General features: G+C 63.4%; 4 non-coding genes across 4 annotated transcripts; all 4 read left to right on the top strand.

Moving 5' to 3' along the window:
• Positions 1 to 966: 966 nt before the first annotated feature.
• Positions 967 to 1,085, top strand: LOC131867993 (5S ribosomal RNA). The gene has a single exon (XR_009366513.1). It is a non-coding gene; the product is annotated as a 5S ribosomal RNA (ribosomal RNA).
• Positions 1,086 to 7,001: 5,916 nt separating this feature from the next.
• LOC131867975 (5S ribosomal RNA) lies at positions 7,002 to 7,120 on the top strand. Its single transcript, XR_009366495.1, has one exon. It is a non-coding gene; the product is annotated as a 5S ribosomal RNA (ribosomal RNA).
• A 5,915-nt stretch (positions 7,121 to 13,035) lies between these two features.
• On the top strand, positions 13,036 to 13,154 carry LOC131867974 (5S ribosomal RNA). The gene has a single exon (XR_009366494.1). It is a non-coding gene; the product is annotated as a 5S ribosomal RNA (ribosomal RNA).
• A 5,915-nt stretch (positions 13,155 to 19,069) lies between these two features.
• Positions 19,070 to 19,188, top strand: LOC131867973 (5S ribosomal RNA). Its single transcript, XR_009366493.1, has one exon. It is a non-coding gene; the product is annotated as a 5S ribosomal RNA (ribosomal RNA).
• Positions 19,189 to 20,197: the final 1,009 nt, after the last annotated feature.

Genomic DNA, 20,197 nt, shown 5'->3' with positions numbered 1-20,197 from the left:
GAGGTGGGAGCCAGGGTGGGTCCCAAGGTGAGTGCAAAGGTGGGTGCCAGGGTCAAGGTGAGTGCCAATGTGGGTTCCAAGGTGCCAGGGTCAGGGTGAGTGCCAATGTGGGTTCAAAGGTGCTAAGTTGGGTGCGAGGTTGGGTGCGAGGGTGGGTGGGTGCCAAGGTGTGCTAGGTGGAAGCCCGGGTGGGTCGGCATCCCATGGGTGTCGAGTTGGGTGCCTGATGGGTGCTTCTTGTCAAGTTTTAGTCGTCGGGACTCATTTCGAGCCTTAGAGGTCGTTTCTTGTCCGGTTGCCCTGTCTTCGACCTGGGAACCCAATTTTGGTCCTCGGGTCCCATTTTTTTTTGTCTCGCATCCCACTTTTGGCCTGTGGCCTTTTCGGGGTCGATTCTCGTTTTGGGCATCAGAGCATGTTTCTTCTCCTAAAACCCAATATTTGTTTATTAAGTCTCGGAACACATTTTTGTTCTCGTGGACCCATCATGGGTCTTGGAACGCATTTGTGGTCCTTGGGTCCCATTTTGCATCCCGAAACTTGTGTTTTGGTGCTTGATCCCTATTTTGGGTGCCCACCTTGCACCAAGTGCGCACCCGGGGCAAACCGAGCGCCTTGGTGCACCGGGGCAAGATCGAGCGTGCACCCGAGGCGCCCCGAACATGCACCAAGGTGCACTCGGCCCACATGTGAGCGCAGGTCGTTGCGCCCGAGGTGGTGTGTGGGCACCGCGTTGCAGACGGGACACTGCACGCACACGACGCCCCGTCCAGGTGCACGCACGTAGGCCGGGCCGGGTGCACACCCGACGCCCTAGCAAGGTGCGCGCACCCGGGCAGGGCTCACACTTGGCGAACGGGGCGCACTTCGCGAGGGAGGGTGTGCACCTCGACGGGGGTGGGTGGCCGGGGTGGATTCGCACGTGGGTCGCGGTTTGCTAAGTACACACTGCGACAAGCTCATAACGGGTGCGATCATACCAGCGTTAGTGCACCAGATCCCATCAGAACTCCGCAGTTAAGCGCGCTTGGGCCGGAGTAGTACTGGGATGGGTGACCTCCCGGGAAGTCCCGGTGTTGCACCCTTTCTTAGTTTTTCGCCGGGCGTCGCAATGCTATTTGAATAAACCTTTTGCCCGTTTGCGTTCTCGTCGGGGCCGGGCCGGGCCGGGGTGCGCTGCCCGCACTACCGCGCGCGCGGGGGGCGACACCGAGCGCGCACCCGAGGCGCCCCGAGCACACAGGCCACGGTGCAACCCGGGCGTTGTGCGCGCACCCCGGTGCGCCCGAGGTGCTGCGCGCGCACCCAGGTGAAATCGGTGTGCACCTCGGCCAGTGCGCGCTCGGTCGAGTCGCGCACGTTGGCCAAGGTGCACGGTGATGTTTCTTACTCTAAGGTTCCGCACCAGACGCCCGGGACAGGTGAGCGAAGCTGGGCGGGGCCGGGTGCGCGGCCGGGGCAGGTGCACGCAGCTGGAGAGAGCTTTGGAGCACACCAGAGGTGCGCACCTTGGAGCACACTTCGGAGCGCACCAATGATGCGCTCCATTCAAAAGTTTCCTGAAAAGGCAAAAAAAGTTGAGATTATAGAATTTCCCACTTGAGAGATTGTAAAAAAAAAAAATTTAAAATGAAGGAAACGCGGGTGCCAAGGTGTGCGCGCCCGGGTGCGCAGCCCAGCCAAGGTGTGCGCACCAAGGCGCCCACCCTGGCGAAGGTGCACGCAAGGTGCGCACCCGAGGCAAACCGGACAATTAACCCAACTTTCAACTTCGCGCGCACCTGCGCACCTTGGAGCGCACTTCGGAGCGCTCCTTGGTGCGCACCAATCTTGGGCACCTCGGAGTGCACCATGGCGCCCACCAAGGTGCGCACCCGGGGCAAACCGAGCTCCGACTTCGTGCGCACCTTGGAGCGCACGAAAGGTGCGCACCATGGCGCCCACCAAGGTGCGCAGCCCAGCCAAGGCGTGCGCATCAAGGTGCGCACCCTGGCGAAGGTGCGCACCCGGGGCAAACCGAGCTCCGACTTCGTGCGCACCTTGGAGCGCACAAAGGGTGCGCAACCCAGCCAAGGTGTGCGCACCCCGGGCAAACCGAGCTCCGAATCGTGCGCACCTTGGAGCACACTTCGGAGCCCTCCTTGGTGCGCACCGATGTTGCGCACCTCGGAGCGCACCCGGGGAAAACAATGCAATTAACCCGACTTTCGACTTCGTGGGCACCTCGGAGCGCTCTCGGGTTCGCACCTCGGAGCACACCGAGGTGCGCACCTTTGATGCGCTGCCTTCACCAATTTCCAGAAAAGGCAAGAAAACATTGAGAAGGTGTGCGCACCGAGGTGCCCACCCTGGCGAAGGTGCACGCGAGGTGCGCACCCGGGGCAAACCGGGCTCCGACTTCGTGCACGCCATGCTGCGCACCTTGGAGGGCCATGGTGCGCACCTTGGAGCACACTTCGGAGCGCTCAATGGTGCCCAACCCAGCCAAGGTGCCCACCGCGGCGAAGGTGCACGCGAGGTGCGCACCCGGGGCAAACCGGGCTCCGACTTCGTGCACGCCGCACCTTGGAGCACACTTCGGAGCGCTCCTTGGTGCGCACCAGGGCGCGCAACCCAGCCGAGGTGCCCACCCCGGCGAAGGTGCACGCGGGGTGCGCACCCGGGGCAAACCGGGCTCCGACTTCGTGCACGCCATGGTGCCCACCGCGGCGAAGGTGCACGCGAGGTGCGCACCCGGGGCAAACCGGGCTCCGACTTCGTGCACGCCGCACCTTGGAGCACACTTCGGAGCGCTCCTTGGTGCGCACCAGGGCGCGCAACCCAGCCGAGGTGCCCACCCCGGCGAAGGTGCACGCGAGGTGCGCACCCGGGGCAAACCGGGCTCCGACTTCGTGCACGCCATGGTGCCCACCGCGGCGAAGGTGCACGCGAGGTGCGCACCCGGGGCAAACCGGGCTCCGACTTCGTGCACGCCGCACCTTGGAGCACACTTCGGAGCGCTCCTTGGTGCGCACCATGGTGCCCACCAGGGCGCGCAACCCCGCCGAAGGTGCACGCGAGGTGCGCACCCGGGGCAAACCGGGCTCCGACTTCGTGCACGCCGCACCTTGGAGCACACTTCGGAGCGCTCCTTGGTGCGCACCAGGGCGCGCAACCCCGCCGAAGGTGCACGCGAGGTGCGCACCCGGGGCAAACCGGGCTCCGACTTCGTGCACGCCATGGTGCGCACCAGGGTGCCCACCGCGGCGAAGGTGCGCACCCGGGGCAAACCGGGCTCCGACTTCGTGCACGCCGCACCTTGGAGCACACTTCGGAGCGCTCCTTGGTGCGCACCAGGGCGCGCAACCCAGCCGAGGTGCCCACCCCGGCGAAGGTGCACGCGAGGTGCGCACCCGGGGCAAACCGGGCTCCGACTTCGTGCACGCCATGGTGCCCACCGCGGCGAAGGTGCGCACCCGGGGCAAACCGGGCTAGGACTTCGTGCACGCCGCACCTTGGAGCACACTTTGGAGCGCTCCTTGGTGCGCACCATGGTGCCCACCAGGCCGCGCAACCCAGCCAAGGTGTGCGCACCAAGGTGCACGCGAGGTGCGCACCCGGGGCAAACCGGGGTCCGGCTTCGTGCACGCCGCACCTTGGAGCACACATCGGGGCGCTCCCGGGTTCGCACCGGCGTTGCGCACCGTGGTGGGCACCTCGGAGCGCACCGTGGTGGGCACCTCGGAGCACACCAAGGTGGGCAGCGAGGTGCGCACCTTTGATGCGATGCCTTCACTAATTTCCATAAAAGGCAAAAAAAAACGAGATTTTAAAATTTCCGTTTTGAAAGATAGTGAGAAAAAGGGAATGCTGGTGCCATCTTGAGCCCGCCCTGGTGCGCAGCCCAGCCAAGGTGTGCGCACCAAGGTGCCCACCCTGGCGAAGGTGCGCGCCCGGGCAATTAACCCAACTTCCAACTTCGCGCGCGCCAGGGTGGGAGCGCACCCAACAACCGGGCCTGGGAAGAGCCAATGCGAGAAACCCCACCAAACGCTCTGACAAAAAAAGAGGGGGCGCTCCAGTAACCCCGCTTCGGAGCGCACCCTGGGCAAACCCAGCCAGGGTGCCCACCCCGGCCAAGGTGCAGGCGAGGTGCGCACCCGGGGCAAACCGGGCTCCGACAACGTGCACGCCGCACCTTGGAGCACACTTCGTAGCGCTCCCGGGTGCGCACCTCAGAGCACACCAAGGTGGGCAGCGAGGTGCGCACCTTTGATGCGCTGCCTTCACTAATTTCCAGAAAAGGCAAAAAAAAGAGGAGATTTTAAAATTTCCGTTTTGAAAGATAGTGAAAAAAACGGAACGCGGGTGCCATCTTGAGCCCGCCCTGGTGCACAGCCCAGGTAAGGTGCCCACCCTGGCAAAGGTGCGCACCCGGGCAATTAACCCTACTTCCGACTTCGTGCGCGCCAGGGTGGCAACCGGGCCTGGGAAGAGCCAATGCGAGAAACCCCACCAAACGCTCCGACAAAAAAAGAGGCGGCGCTCCAATAACCCCGCTTCGGAGCGCAGCCGGGGCAAACCCAGCCAAGGTGCCCACCCCGACGAAGGTGCACGCGAGGTGCGCACCCGGGGCAAACCGGGCTCCGACAACGTGCACGCAGCACCTTGGAGCACACTTCGAAGCACTCCCGGGTGCCCACCGGCGTTGCGCACCGTGGTGGGCAGCGAGGTGCGCACCTTTGATGCGTTGCCTTCACTAATTTCCAGAAAAGGCAAAAAAAAATGAGATTTTAAAATTTCCGTTTTGAAAGATAGTGAAAAAAACGGAACGCGGGTGCCATCTTGAGCCCGCCCTGGTGCGCAGCCCAGGCAAGGCATGCGCACCAAGGTGCCCACCCGCGGTGCACGCCCGGGGCAAACCGGGCTCCGACTTCGTGCAGGCCGCACCTTGGAGCACACTTCGGAGCGCTCCTTGGTGCGCACCATGGTGCCCACCAGGGCGCACCCGGGGCAAACCGGGCTCCGACTTCGTGCACGCCGCACCTTGGAGCACACATCGGAGCGCTCCCAGGTTCGCACCAGCGTTGCGCACCTTTGATGCGCTGCCTTCACTAATTTCCAGAAAAGGCAAAAAAAAACGATATTTTAAAATTTCCGTTCTGAAAGATAGTGAAAAAAACGGAACGCGGGTGCCATCTTGAGCCCTTCCTGGTGCGCAGCCCAGGCAAGTTGTGCGCACCAAGGTGCCCACCCTGGCGGAGGTGCGCGCCCGGGGCAAACCGGGCTCCGACTTCGTGCACTGCATGGTGCCCACCAAGGCGCGCAACCCAGCCAAGGTGCCCACCGCAGCGAAGGTGCACGCGAGGTGCGCACCCGAGGTGCACACCCGGGGCAAACCGAGCTCCGACTTCGTGCACGCCGCACCTTGGAGCACACTTCAGAGCGCTCCTTGGTGCGCACCAGGGCGCGCAACCCAGCCAAGGTGCTCACCCCGGCGAAGGTGCACGCGAGGTGCGCACCCGGGGCAAGCCGGGCTCGGACTTCGTGCACGCCGCACCTTGGAGCACACATCGGAGCGCTCCCGGGTTCGCACCAGCATTGCGCACCTTTGATGCGCTGCCTTCACTAATTTCCAGAAAAGGCAAAAAAAAAAAAAAAACGAGATTTTAAAATTTCCGTTTTGAAAGATAGTGAAAAAAACGGAACGCGGGTGCCATCTTGAGCCCGCCCTGGTGTGCAGCCCAGGCAAGTTGTGCGCACCAAGGCACCCACCCTGGCCAAGGTGGGTCACGGGGTGGGTCCTAGGGTGGGTAACGGGGTGGGTACTAAGGTGCGTGCCAAGGTGGGTCATGGGGTGGGTGCCAAGGTGGGCACCAGGGTGGGTGTGCACCAACCCTAGCCAGGGTAGGTCACGGGGTGGTTGTCGGGGTGGGCGTCAAGGAGCCAAGGTGGGTGGCAAGTAGCCAAGTTGCGTGCCAAGGTGGGTGTCGGGGTGGGTGCCAAGGATCCAAGGTGGGTGCCAAGGAACCAAGGTGGGTGTCTGGGTGGGTGCCGAGGTGGGAGCCAGGGTGGGTCCCAAGGTGAGTGCAAAGGTGGGTGCCAGGGTCAAGGTGAGTGCCAATGTGGGTTCCAAGGTGCCAGGGTCAGGGTGAGTGCCAATGTGGGTTCAAAGGTGCTAAGTTGGGTGCGAGGTTGGGTGCGAGGGTGGGTGGGTGCCAAGGTGTGCTAGGTGGAAGCCCGGGTGGGTCGGCATCCCATGGGTGTCGAGTTGGGTGCCTGATGGGTGCTTCTTGTCAAGTTTTAGTCGTCGGGACTCATTTCGAGCCTTAGAGGTCGTTTCTTGTCCGGTTGCCCTGTCTTCGACCTGGGAACCCAATTTTGGTCCTCGGGTCCCATTTTTTTTTGTCTCGCATCCCACTTTTGGCCTGTGGCCTTTTCGGGGTCGATTCTCGTTTTGGGCATCAGAGCATGTTTCTTCTCCTAAAACCCAATATTTGTTTATTAAGTCTCGGAACACATTTTTGTTCTCGTGGACCCATCATGGGTCTTGGAACGCATTTGTGGTCCTTGGGTCCCATTTTGCATCCCGAAACTTGTGTTTTGGTGCTTGATCCCTATTTTGGGTGCCCACCTTGCACCAAGTGCGCACCCGGGGCAAACCGAGCGCCTTGGTGCACCGGGGCAAGATCGAGCGTGCACCCGAGGCGCCCCGAACATGCACCAAGGTGCACTCGGCCCACATGTGAGCGCAGGTCGTTGCGCCCGAGGTGGTGTGTGGGCACCGCGTTGCAGACGGGACACTGCACGCACACGACGCCCCGTCCAGGTGCACGCACGTAGGCCGGGCCGGGTGCACACCCGACGCCCTAGCAAGGTGCGCGCACCCGGGCAGGGCTCACACTTGGCGAACGGGGCGCACTTCGCGAGGGAGGGTGTGCACCTCGACGGGGGTGGGTGGCCGGGGTGGATTCGCACGTGGGTCGCGGTTTGCTAAGTACACACTGCGACAAGCTCATAACGGGTGCGATCATACCAGCGTTAGTGCACCGGATCCCATCAGAACTCCGCAGTTAAGCGCGCTTGGGCCGGAGTAGTACTGGGATGGGTGACCTCCCGGGAAGTCCCGGTGTTGCACCCTTTCTTAGTTTTTCGCCGGGCGTCGCAATGCTATTTGAATAAACCTTTTGCCCGTTTGCGTTCTCGTCGGGGCCGGGCCGGGCCGGGGTGCGCTGCCCGCACTACCGCGCGCACGGGGGCGACACCGAGCGCGCACCCGAGGCGCCCCGAGCACACAGGCCACGGTGCAACCCGGGCGTTGTGCGCGCACCCCGGTGCGCCCGAGGTGCTGCGCGCGCACCCAGGTGAAATCGGTGTGCACCTCGGCCAGTGCGCGCTCGGTCGAGTCGCGCACGTTGGCCAAGGTGCACGGTGATGTTTCTTACTCTAAGGTTCCGCACCAGACGCCCGGGACAGGTGAGCGAAGCTGGGCGGGGCCGGGTGCGCGGCCGGGGCAGGTGCACGCAGCTGGAGAGAGCTTTGGAGCACACCAGAGGTGCGCACCTTGGAGCACACTTCGGAGCGCACCAATGATGCGCTCCATTCAAAAGTTTCCTGAAAAGGCAAAAAAAGTTGAGATTATAGAATTTCCCACTTGAGAGATTGTAAAAAAAAAAAATTTAAAATGAAGGAAACGCGGGTGCCAAGGTGTGCGCGCCCGGGTGCGCAGCCCAGCCAAGGTGTGCGCACCAAGGCGCCCACCCTGGCGAAGGTGCACGCAAGGTGCGCACCCGAGGCAAACCGGACAATTAACCCAACTTTCAACTTCGCGCGCACCTGCGCACCTTGGAGCGCACTTCGGAGCGCTCCTTGGTGCGCACCAATCTTGGGCACCTCGGAGTGCACCATGGCGCCCACCAAGGTGCGCACCCGGGGCAAACCGAGCTCCGACTTCGTGCGCACCTTGGAGCGCACGAAAGGTGCGCACCATGGCGCCCACCAAGGTGCGCAGCCCAGCCAAGGCGTGCGCATCAAGGTGCGCACCCTGGCGAAGGTGCGCACCCGGGGCAAACCGAGCTCCGACTTCGTGCGCACCTTGGAGCGCACAAAGGGTGCGCAACCCAGCCAAGGTGTGCGCACCCCGGGCAAACCGAGCTCCGAATCGTGCGCACCTTGGAGCACACTTCGGAGCCCTCCTTGGTGCGCACCGATGTTGCGCACCTCGGAGCGCACCCGGGGAAAACAATGCAATTAACCCGACTTTCGACTTCGTGGGCACCTCGGAGCGCTCTCGGGTTCGCACCTCGGAGCACACCGAGGTGCGCACCTTTGATGCGCTGCCTTCACCAATTTCCAGAAAAGGCAAGAAAACATTGAGAAGGTGTGCGCACCGAGGTGCCCACCCTGGCGAAGGTGCACGCGAGGTGCGCACCCGGGGCAAACCGGGCTCCGACTTCGTGCACGCCATGCTGCGCACCTTGGAGGGCCATGGTGCGCACCTTGGAGCACACTTCGGAGCGCTCAATGGTGCCCAACCCAGCCAAGGTGCCCACCGCGGCGAAGGTGCACGCGAGGTGCGCACCCGGGGCAAACCGGGCTCCGACTTCGTGCACGCCGCACCTTGGAGCACACTTCGGAGCGCTCCTTGGTGCGCACCAGGGCGCGCAACCCAGCCGAGGTGCCCACCCCGGCGAAGGTGCACGCGGGGTGCGCACCCGGGGCAAACCGGGCTCCGACTTCGTGCACGCCATGGTGCCCACCGCGGCGAAGGTGCACGCGAGGTGCGCACCCGGGGCAAACCGGGCTCCGACTTCGTGCACGCCGCACCTTGGAGCACACTTCGGAGCGCTCCTTGGTGCGCACCAGGGCGCGCAACCCAGCCGAGGTGCCCACCCCGGCGAAGGTGCACGCGAGGTGCGCACCCGGGGCAAACCGGGCTCCGACTTCGTGCACGCCATGGTGCCCACCGCGGCGAAGGTGCACGCGAGGTGCGCACCCGGGGCAAACCGGGCTCCGACTTCGTGCACGCCGCACCTTGGAGCACACTTCGGAGCGCTCCTTGGTGCGCACCATGGTGCCCACCAGGGCGCGCAACCCCGCCGAAGGTGCACGCGAGGTGCGCACCCGGGGCAAACCGGGCTCCGACTTCGTGCACGCCGCACCTTGGAGCACACTTCGGAGCGCTCCTTGGTGCGCACCAGGGCGCGCAACCCCGCCGAAGGTGCACGCGAGGTGCGCACCCGGGGCAAACCGGGCTCCGACTTCGTGCACGCCATGGTGCGCACCAGGGTGCCCACCGCGGCGAAGGTGCGCACCCGGGGCAAACCGGGCTCCGACTTCGTGCACGCCGCACCTTGGAGCACACTTCGGAGCGCTCCTTGGTGCGCACCAGGGCGCGCAACCCAGCCGAGGTGCCCACCCCGGCGAAGGTGCACGCGAGGTGCGCACCCGGGGCAAACCGGGCTCCGACTTCGTGCACGCCATGGTGCCCACCGCGGCGAAGGTGCGCACCCGGGGCAAACCGGGCTAGGACTTCGTGCACGCCGCACCTTGGAGCACACTTTGGAGCGCTCCTTGGTGCGCACCATGGTGCCCACCAGGCCGCGCAACCCAGCCAAGGTGTGCGCACCAAGGTGCACGCGAGGTGCGCACCCGGGGCAAACCGGGGTCCGGCTTCGTGCACGCCGCACCTTGGAGCACACATCGGGGCGCTCCCGGGTTCGCACCGGCGTTGCGCACCGTGGTGGGCACCTCGGAGCGCACCGTGGTGGGCACCTCGGAGCACACCAAGGTGGGCAGCGAGGTGCGCACCTTTGATGCGATGCCTTCACTAATTTCCATAAAAGGCAAAAAAAAACGAGATTTTAAAATTTCCGTTTTGAAAGATAGTGAGAAAAAGGGAATGCTGGTGCCATCTTGAGCCCGCCCTGGTGCGCAGCCCAGCCAAGGTGTGCGCACCAAGGTGCCCACCCTGGCGAAGGTGCGCGCCCGGGCAATTAACCCAACTTCCAACTTCGCGCGCGCCAGGGTGGGAGCGCACCCAACAACCGGGCCTGGGAAGAGCCAATGCGAGAAACCCCACCAAACGCTCTGACAAAAAAAGAGGGGGCGCTCCAGTAACCCCGCTTCGGAGCGCACCCTGGGCAAACCCAGCCAGGGTGCCCACCCCGGCCAAGGTGCAGGCGAGGTGCGCACCCGGGGCAAACCGGGCTCCGACAACGTGCACGCCGCACCTTGGAGCACACTTCGTAGCGCTCCCGGGTGCGCACCTCAGAGCACACCAAGGTGGGCAGCGAGGTGCGCACCTTTGATGCGCTGCCTTCACTAATTTCCAGAAAAGGCAAAAAAAAGAGGAGATTTTAAAATTTCCGTTTTGAAAGATAGTGAAAAAAACGGAACGCGGGTGCCATCTTGAGCCCGCCCTGGTGCACAGCCCAGGTAAGGTGCCCACCCTGGCAAAGGTGCGCACCCGGGCAATTAACCCTACTTCCGACTTCGTGCGCGCCAGGGTGGCAACCGGGCCTGGGAAGAGCCAATGCGAGAAACCCCACCAAACGCTCCGACAAAAAAAGAGGCGGCGCTCCAATAACCCCGCTTCGGAGCGCAGCCGGGGCAAACCCAGCCAAGGTGCCCACCCCGACGAAGGTGCACGCGAGGTGCGCACCCGGGGCAAACCGGGCTCCGACAACGTGCACGCAGCACCTTGGAGCACACTTCGAAGCACTCCCGGGTGCCCACCGGCGTTGCGCACCGTGGTGGGCAGCGAGGTGCGCACCTTTGATGCGCTGCCTTCACTAATTTCCAGAAAAGGCAAAAAAAAATGAGATTTTAAAATTTCCGTTTTGAAAGATAGTGAAAAAAACGGAACGCGGGTGCCATCTTGAGCCCGCCCTGGTGCGCAGCCCAGGCAAGGCATGCGCACCAAGGTGCCCACCCGCGGTGCACGCCCGGGGCAAACCGGGCTCCGACTTCGTGCAGGCCGCACCTTGGAGCACACTTCGGAGCGCTCCTTGGTGCGCACCATGGTGCCCACCAGGGCGCACCCGGGGCAAACCGGGCTCCGACTTCGTGCACGCCGCACCTTGGAGCACACATCGGAGCGCTCCCAGGTTCGCACCAGCGTTGCGCACCTTTGATGCGCTGCCTTCACTAATTTCCAGAAAAGGCAAAAAAAAACGATATTTTAAAATTTCCGTTCTGAAAGATAGTGAAAAAAACGGAACGCGGGTGCCATCTTGAGCCCTTCCTGGTGCGCAGCCCAGGCAAGTTGTGCGCACCAAGGTGCCCACCCTGGCGGAGGTGCGCGCCCGGGGCAAACCGGGCTCCGACTTCGTGCACTGCATGGTGCCCACCAAGGCGCGCAACCCAGCCAAGGTGCCCACCGCAGCGAAGGTGCACGCGAGGTGCGCACCCGAGGTGCACACCCGGGGCAAACCGAGCTCCGACTTCGTGCACGCCGCACCTTGGAGCACACTTCAGAGCGCTCCTTGGTGCGCACCAGGGCGCGCAACCCAGCCAAGGTGCTCACCCCGGCGAAGGTGCACGCGAGGTGCGCACCCGGGGCAAGCCGGGCTCGGACTTCGTGCACGCCGCACCTTGGAGCACACATCGGAGCGCTCCCGGGTTCGCACCAGCATTGCGCACCTTTGATGCGCTGCCTTCACTAATTTCCAGAAAAGGCAAAAAAAAAAAAAAAACGAGATTTTAAAATTTCCGTTTTGAAAGATAGTGAAAAAAACGGAACGCGGGTGCCATCTTGAGCCCGCCTTGGTGTGCAGCCCAGGCAAGTTGTGCGCACCAAGGCACCCACCCTGGCCAAGGTGGGTCACGGGGTGGGTCCTAGGGTGGGTAACGGGGTGGGTACTAAGGTGCGTGCCAAGGTGGGTCATGGGGTGGGTGCCAAGGTGGGCACCAGGGTGGGTGTGCACCAACCCTAGCCAGGGTAGGTCACGGGGTGGTTGTCGGGGTGGGCGTCAAGGAGCCAAGGTGGGTGGCAAGTAGCCAAGTTGCGTGCCAAGGTGGGTGTCGGGGTGGGTGCCAAGGATCCAAGGTGGGTGCCAAGGAACCAAGGTGGGTGTCTGGGTGGGTGCCGAGGTGGGAGCCAGGGTGGGTCCCAAGGTGAGTGCAAAGGTGGGTGCCAGGGTCAAGGTGAGTGCCAATGTGGGTTCCAAGGTGCCAGGGTCAGGGTGAGTGCCAATGTGGGTTCAAAGGTGCTAAGTTGGGTGCGAGGTTGGGTGCGAGGGTGGGTGGGTGCCAAGGTGTGCTAGGTGGAAGCCCGGGTGGGTCGGCATCCCATGGGTGTCGAGTTGGGTGCCTGATGGGTGCTTCTTGTCAAGTTTTAGTCGTCGGGACTCATTTCGAGCCTTAGAGGTCGTTTCTTGTCCGGTTGCCCTGTCTTCGACCTGGGAACCCAATTTTGGTCCTCGGGTCCCATTTTTTTTTGTCTCGCATCCCACTTTTGGCCTGTGGCCTTTTCGGGGTCGATTCTCGTTTTGGGCATCAGAGCATGTTTCTTCTCCTAAAACCCAATATTTGTTTATTAAGTCTCGGAACACATTTTTGTTCTCGTGGACCCATCATGGGTCTTGGAACGCATTTGTGGTCCTTGGGTCCCATTTTGCATCCCGAAACTTGTGTTTTGGTGCTTGATCCCTATTTTGGGTGCCCACCTTGCACCAAGTGCGCACCCGGGGCAAACCGAGCGCCTTGGTGCACCGGGGCAAGATCGAGCGTGCACCCGAGGCGCCCCGAACATGCACCAAGGTGCACTCGGCCCACATGTGAGCGCAGGTCGTTGCGCCCGAGGTGGTGTGTGGGCACCGCGTTGCAGACGGGACACTGCACGCACACGACGCCCCGTCCAGGTGCACGCACGTAGGCCGGGCCGGGTGCACACCCGACGCCCTAGCAAGGTGCGCGCACCCGGGCAGGGCTCACACTTGGCGAACGGGGCGCACTTCGCGAGGGAGGGTGTGCACCTCGACGGGGGTGGGTGGCCGGGGTGGATTCGCACGTGGGTCGCGGTTTGCTAAGTACACACTGCGACAAGCTCATAACGGGTGCGATCATACCAGCGTTAGTGCACCGGATCCCATCAGAACTCCGCAGTTAAGCGCGCTTGGGCCGGAGTAGTACTGGGATGGGTGACCTCCCGGGAAGTCCCGGTGTTGCACCCTTTTTTAGTTTTTCGCCGGGCGTCGCAATGCTATTTGAATAAACCTTTTGCCCGTTTGCGTTCTCGTCGGGGCCGGGCCGGGCCGGGGTGCGCTGCCCGCACTACCGCGCGCGCGGGGGCGACACCGAGCGCGCACCCGAGGCGCCCCGAGCACACAGGCCACGGTGCAACCCGGGCGTTGTGCGCGCACCCCGGTGCGCCCGAGGTGCTGCGCGCGCACCCAGGTGAAATCGGTGTGCACCTCGGCCAGTGCGCGCTCGGTCGAGTCGCGCACGTTGGCCAAGGTGCACGGTGATGTTTCTTACTCTAAGGTTCCGCACCAGACGCCCGGGACAGGTGAGCGAAGCTGGGCGGGGCCGGGTGCGCAGCCGGGGCAGGTGCACGCAGCTAGAGAGAGCTTTGGAGCACACCAGAGGTGCGCACCTTGGAGCACACTTCGGAGCGCACCAATGATGCGCTCCATTCAAAAGTTTCCTGAAAAGGCAAAAAAAGTTGAGATTATAGAATTTCCCACTTGAGAGATTGTAAAAAAAAAAAATTTAAAATGAAGGAAACGCGGGTGCCAAGGTGTGCGCGCCCGGGTGCGCAGCCCAGCCAAGGTGTGCGCACCAAGGCGCCCACCCTGGCGAAGGTGCACGCAAGGTGCGCACCCGAGGCAAACCGGACAATTAACCCAACTTTCGACTTCGCGCGCACCTGCGCACCTTGGAGCGCACTTCGGAGCGCTCCTTGGTGCGCACCAATCTTGGGCACCTCGGAGTGCACCATGGCGCCCACCAAGGTGCGCACCCGGGGCAAACCGAGCTCCGACTTCGTGCGCACCTTGGAGCGCACGAAAGGTGCGCACCATGGCGCCCACCAAGGTGCGCAGCCCAGCCAAGGCGTGCGCATCAAGGTGCGCACCCTGGCGAAGGTGCGCACCCGGGGCAAACCGAGCTCCGACTTCGTGCGCACCTTGGAGCGCACAAAGGGTGCGCAACCCAGCCAAGGTGTGCGCACCCCGGGCAAACCGAGCTCCGAATCGTGCGCACCTTGGAGCACACTTCGGAGCCCTCCTTGGTGCGCACCGATGTTGCGCACCTCGGAGCGCACCCGGGGAAAACAATGCAATTAACCCGACTTTCGACTTCGTGGGCACCTCGGAGCGCTCTCGGGTTCGCACCTCGGAGCACACCGAGGTGCGCACCTTTGATGCGCTGCCTTCACCAATTTCCAGAAAAGGCAAGAAAACATTGAGAAGGTGTGCGCACCGAGGTGCCCACCCTGGCGAAGGTGCACGCGAGGTGCGCACCCGGGGCAAACCGGGCTCCGACTTCGTGCACGCCATGCTGCGCACCTTGGAGGGCCATGGTGCGCACCTTGGAGCACACTTCGGAGCGCTCAATGGTGCCCAACCCAGCCAAGGTGCCCACCGCGGCGAAGGTGCACGCGAGGTGCGCACCCGGGGCAAACCGGGCTCCGACTTTGTGCACGCCGCACCTTGGAGCACACTTCGGAGCGCTCCTTGGTGCGCACCAGGGCGCGCAACCCAGCCGAGGTGCCCACCCCGGCGAAGGTGCACGCGGGGTGCGCACCCGGGGCAAACCGGGCTCCGACTTCGTGCACGCCATGGTGCCCACCGCGCCAAGGTGCACGCGAGGTGCGCACCCGGGGCAAACCGGGCTCCGACTTCGTGCACGCCGCACCTTGGAGCACACTTCGGAGCGCTCCTTGGTGCGCACCAGGGCGCGCAACCCAGCCGAGGTGCCCACCCCGGCGAAGGTGCACGCGAGGTGCGCACCCGGGGCAAACCGGGCTCCGACTTCGTGCACGCCATGGTGCCCACCGCGGCGAAGGTGCACGCGAGGTGCGCACCCGGGGCAAACCGGGCTCCGACTTCGTGCACGCCGCACCTTGGAGCACACTTCGGAGCGCTCCTTGGTGCGCACCATGGTGCCCACCAGGGCGCGCAACCCCGCCGAAGGTGCACGCGAGGTGCGCACCCGGGGCAAACCGGGCTCCGACTTCGTGCACGCCGCACCTTGGAGCACACTTCGGAGCGCTCCTTGGTGCGCACCAGGGCGCGCAACCCCGCCGAAGGTGCACGCGAGGTGCGCACCCGGGGCAAACCGGGCTCCGACTTCGTGCACGCCATGGTGCGCACCAGGGTGCCCACCGCGGCGAAGGTGCGCACCCGGGGCAAACCGGGCTCCGACTTCGTGCACGCCGCACCTTGGAGCACACTTCGGAGCGCTCCTTGGTGCGCACCAGGGCGCGCAACCCAGCCGAGGTGCCCACCCCGGCGAAGGTGCACGCGAGGTGCGCACCCGGGGCAAACCGGGCTCCGACTTCGTGCACGCCATGGTGCCCACCGCGGCGAAGGTGCGCACCCGGGGCAAACCGGGCTAGGACTTCGTGCACGCCGCACCTTGGAGCACACTTTGGAGCGCTCCTTGGTGCGCACCATGGTGCCCACCAGGCCGCGCAACCCAGCCAAGGTGTGCGCACCAAGGTGCACGCGAGGTGCGCACCCGGGGCAAACCGGGGTCCGGCTTCGTGCACGCCGCACCTTGGAGCACACATCGGGGCGCTCCCGGGTTCGCACCGGCGTTGCGCACCGTGGTGGGCACCTCGGAGCGCACCGTGGTGGGCACCTCGGAGCACACCAAGGTGGGCAGCGAGGTGCGCACCTTTGATGCGATGCCTTCACTAATTTCCATAAAAGGCAAAAAAAAACGAGATTTTAAAATTTCCGTTTTGAAAGATAGTGAGAAAAAGGGAATGCTGGTGCCATCTTGAGCCCGCCCTGGTGCGCAGCCCAGCCAAGGTGTGCGCACCAAGGTGCCCACCCTGGCGAAGGTGCGCGCCCGGGCAATTAACCCAACTTCCAACTTCGCGCGCGCCAGGGTGGGAGCGCACCCAACAACCGGGCCTGGGAAGAGCCAATGCGAGAAACCCCACCAAACGCTCTGACAAAAAAAGAGGGGGCGCTCCAGTAACCCCGCTTCGGAGCGCACCCTGGGCAAACCCAGCCAGGGTGCCCACCCCGGCCAAGGTGCAGGCGAGGTGCGCACCCGGGGCAAACCGGGCTCCGACAACGTGCACGCCGCACCTTGGAGCACACTTCGTAGCGCTCCCGGGTGCGCACCTCAGAGCACACCAAGGTGGGCAGCGAGGTGCGCACCTTTGATGCGCTGCCTTCACTAATTTCCAGAAAAGGCAAAAAAAAGAGGAGATTTTAAAATTTCCGTTTTGAAAGATAGTGAAAAAAACGGAACGCGGGTGCCATCTTGAGCCCGCCCTGGTGCACAGCCCAGGTAAGGTGCCCACCCTGGCAAAGGTGCGCACCCGGGCAATTAACCCTACTTCCGACTTCGTGCGCGCCAGGGTGGCAACCGGGCCTGGGAAGAGCCAATGCGAGAAACCCCACCAAACGCTCCGACAAAAAAAGAGGCGGCGCTCCAATAACCCCGCTTCGGAGCGCAGCCGGGGCAAACCCAGCCAAGGTGCCCACCCCGACGAAGGTGCACGCGAGGTGCGCACCCGGGGCAAACCGGGCTCCGACAACGTGCACGCAGCACCTTGGAGCACACTTCGAAGCACTCCCGGGTGCCCACCGGCGTTGCGCACCGTGGTGGGCAGCGAGGTGCGCACCTTTGATGCGCTGCCTTCACTAATTTCCAGAAAAGGCAAAAAAAAATGAGATTTTAAAATTTCCGTTTTGAAAGATAGTGAAAAAAACGGAACGCGGGTGCCATCTTGAGCCCGCCCTGGTGCGCAGCCCAGGCAAGGCATGCGCACCAAGGTGCCCACCCGCGGTGCACGCCCGGGGCAAACCGGGCTCCGACTTCGTGCAGGCCGCACCTTGGAGCACACTTCGGAGCGCTCCTTGGTGCGCACCATGGTGCCCACCAGGGCGCACCCGGGGCAAACCGGGCTCCGACTTCGTGCACGCCGCACCTTGGAGCACACATCGGAGCGCTCCCAGGTTCGCACCAGCGTTGCGCACCTTTGATGCGCTGCCTTCACTAATTTCCAGAAAAGGCAAAAAAAAACGATATTTTAAAATTTCCGTTCTGAAAGATAGTGAAAAAAACGGAACGCGGGTGCCATCTTGAGCCCTTCCTGGTGCGCAGCCCAGGCAAGTTGTGCGCACCAAGGTGCCCACCCTGGCGGAGGTGCGCGCCCGGGGCAAACCGGGCTCCGACTTCGTGCACTGCATGGTGCCCACCAAGGCGCGCAACCCAGCCAAGGTGCCCACCGCAGCGAAGGTGCACGCGAGGTGCGCACCCGAGGTGCACACCCGGGGCAAACCGAGCTCCGACTTCGTGCACGCCGCACCTTGGAGCACACTTCAGAGCGCTCCTTGGTGCGCACCAGGGCGCGCAACCCAGCCAAGGTGCTCACCCCGGCGAAGGTGCACGCGAGGTGCGCACCCGGGGCAAGCCGGGCTCGGACTTCGTGCACGCCGCACCTTGGAGCACACATCGGAGCGCTCCCGGGTTCGCACCAGCATTGCGCACCTTTGATGCGCTGCCTTCACTAATTTCCAGAAAAGGCAAAAAAAAAAAAAAAAACGAGATTTTAAAATTTCCGTTTTGAAAGATAGTGAAAAAAACGGAACGCGGGTGCCATCTTGAGCCCGCCTTGGTGTGCAGCCCAGGCAAGTTGTGCGCACCAAGGCACCCACCCTGGCCAAGGTGGGTCACGGGGTGGGTCCTAGGGTGGGTAACGGGGTGGGTACTAAGGTGCGTGCCAAGGTGGGTCATGGGGTGGGTGCCAAGGTGGGCACCAGGGTGGGTGTGCACCAACCCTAGCCAGGGTAGGTCACGGGGTGGTTGTCGGGGTGGGCGTCAAGGAGCCAAGGTGGGTGGCAAGTAGCCAAGTTGCGTGCCAAGGTGGGTGTCGGGGTGGGTGCCAAGGATCCAAGGTGGGTGCCAAGGAACCAAGGTGGGTGTCTGGGTGGGTGCCGAGGTGGGAGCCAGGGTGGGTCCCAAGGTGAGTGCAAAGGTGGGTGCCAGGGTCAAGGTGAGTGCCAATGTGGGTTCCAAGGTGCCAGGGTCAGGGTGAGTGCCAATGTGGGTTCAAAGGTGCTAAGTTGGGTGCGAGGTTGGGTGCGAGGGTGGGTGGGTGCCAAGGTGTGCTAGGTGGAAGCCCGGGTGGGTCGGCATCCCATGGGTGTCGAGTTGGGTGCCTGATGGGTGCTTCTTGTCAAGTTTTAGTCGTCGGGACTCATTTCGAGCCTTAGAGGTCGTTTCTTGTCCGGTTGCCCTGTCTTCGACCTGGGAACCCAATTTTGGTCCTCGGGTCCCATTTTTTTTTGTCTCGCATCCCACTTTTGGCCTGTGGCCTTTTCGGGGTCGATTCTCGTTTTGGGCATCAGAGCATGTTTCTTCTCCTAAAACCCAATATTTGTTTATTAAGTCTCGGAACACATTTTTGTTCTCGTGGACCCATCATGGGTCTTGGAACGCATTTGTGGTCCTTGGGTCCCATTTTGCATCCCGAAACTTGTGTTTTGGTGCTTGATCCCTATTTTGGGTGCCCACCTTGCACCAAGTGCGCACCCGGGGCAAACCGAGCGCCTTGGTGCACCGGGGCAAGATCGAGCGTGCACCCGAGGCGCCCCGAACATGCACCAAGGTGCACTCGGCCCACATGTGAGCGCAGGTCGTTGCGCCCGAGGTGGTGTGTGGGCACCGCGTTGCAGACGGGACACTGCACGCACACGACGCCCCGTCCAGGTGCACGCACGTAGGCCGGGCCGGGTGCACACCCGACGCCCTAGCAAGGTGCGCGCACCCGGGCAGGGCTCACACTTGGCGAACGGGGCGCACTTCGCGAGGGAGGGTGTGCACCTCGACGGGGGTGGGTGGCCGGGGTGGATTCGCACGTGGGTCGCGGTTTGCTAAGTACACACTGCGACAAGCTCATAACGGGTGCGATCATACCAGCGTTAGTGCACCGGATCCCATCAGAACTCCGCAGTTAAGCGCGCTTGGGCCGGAGTAGTACTGGGATGGGTGACCTCCCGGGAAGTCCCGGTGTTGCACCCTTTTTTAGTTTTTCGCCGGGCGTCGCAATGCTATTTGAATAAACCTTTTGCCCGTTTGCGTTCTCGTCGGGGCCGGGCCGGGCCGGGGTGCGCTGCCCGCACTACCGCGCGCGCGGGGGGCGACACCGAGCGCGCACCCGAGGCGCCCCGAGCACACAGGCCACGGTGCAACCCGGGCGTTGTGCGCGCACCCCGGTGCGCCCGAGGTGCTGCGCGCGCACCCAGGTGAAATCGGTGTGCACCTCGGCCAGTGCGCGCTCGGTCGAGTCGCGCACGTTGGCCAAGGTGCACGGTGATGTTTCTTACTCTAAGGTTCCGCACCAGACGCCCGGGACAGGTGAGCGAAGCTGGGCGGGGCCGGGTGCGCAGCCGGGGCAGGTGCACGCAGCTAGAGAGAGCTTTGGAGCACACCAGAGGTGCGCACCTTGGAGCACACTTCGGAGCGCACCAATGATGCGCTCCATTCAAAAGTTTCCTGAAAAGGCAAAAAAAGTTGAGATTATAGAATTTCCCACTTGAGAGATTGTAAAAAAAAAAAATTTAAAATGAAGGAAACGCGGGTGCCAAGGTGTGCGCGCCCGGGTGCGCAGCCCAGCCAAGGTGTGCGCACCAAGGCGCCCACCCTGGCGAAGGTGCACGCAAGGTGCGCACCCGAGGCAAACCGGACAATTAACCCAACTTTCGACTTCGCGCGCACCTGCGCACCTTGGAGCGCACTTCGGAGCGCTCCTTGGTGCGCACCAATCTTGGGCACCTCGGAGTGCACCATGGCGCCCACCAAGGTGCGCACCCGGGGCAAACCGAGCTCCGACTTCGTGCGCACCTTGGAGCGCACGAAAGGTGCGCACCATGGCGCCCACCAAGGTGCGCAGCCCAGCCAAGGCGTGCGCATCAAGGTGCGCACCCTGGCGAAGGTGCGCACCCGGGGCAAACCGAGCTCCGACTTCGTGCGCACCTTGGAGCGCACAAAGGGTGCGCAACCCAGCCAAGGTGTGCGCACCCCGGGCAAA

Source organism: Cryptomeria japonica, unplaced genomic scaffold (assembly GCF_030272615.1).
Source record: "Cryptomeria japonica unplaced genomic scaffold, Sugi_1.0 HiC_scaffold_192, whole genome shotgun sequence".
Lineage (NCBI taxonomy): Eukaryota > Viridiplantae > Streptophyta > Pinopsida > Cupressales > Cupressaceae > Cryptomeria > Cryptomeria japonica.
Note: the sequence above shows the minus strand (reverse complement) of the source record. Positions and strands in the feature narration are given on the sequence as shown.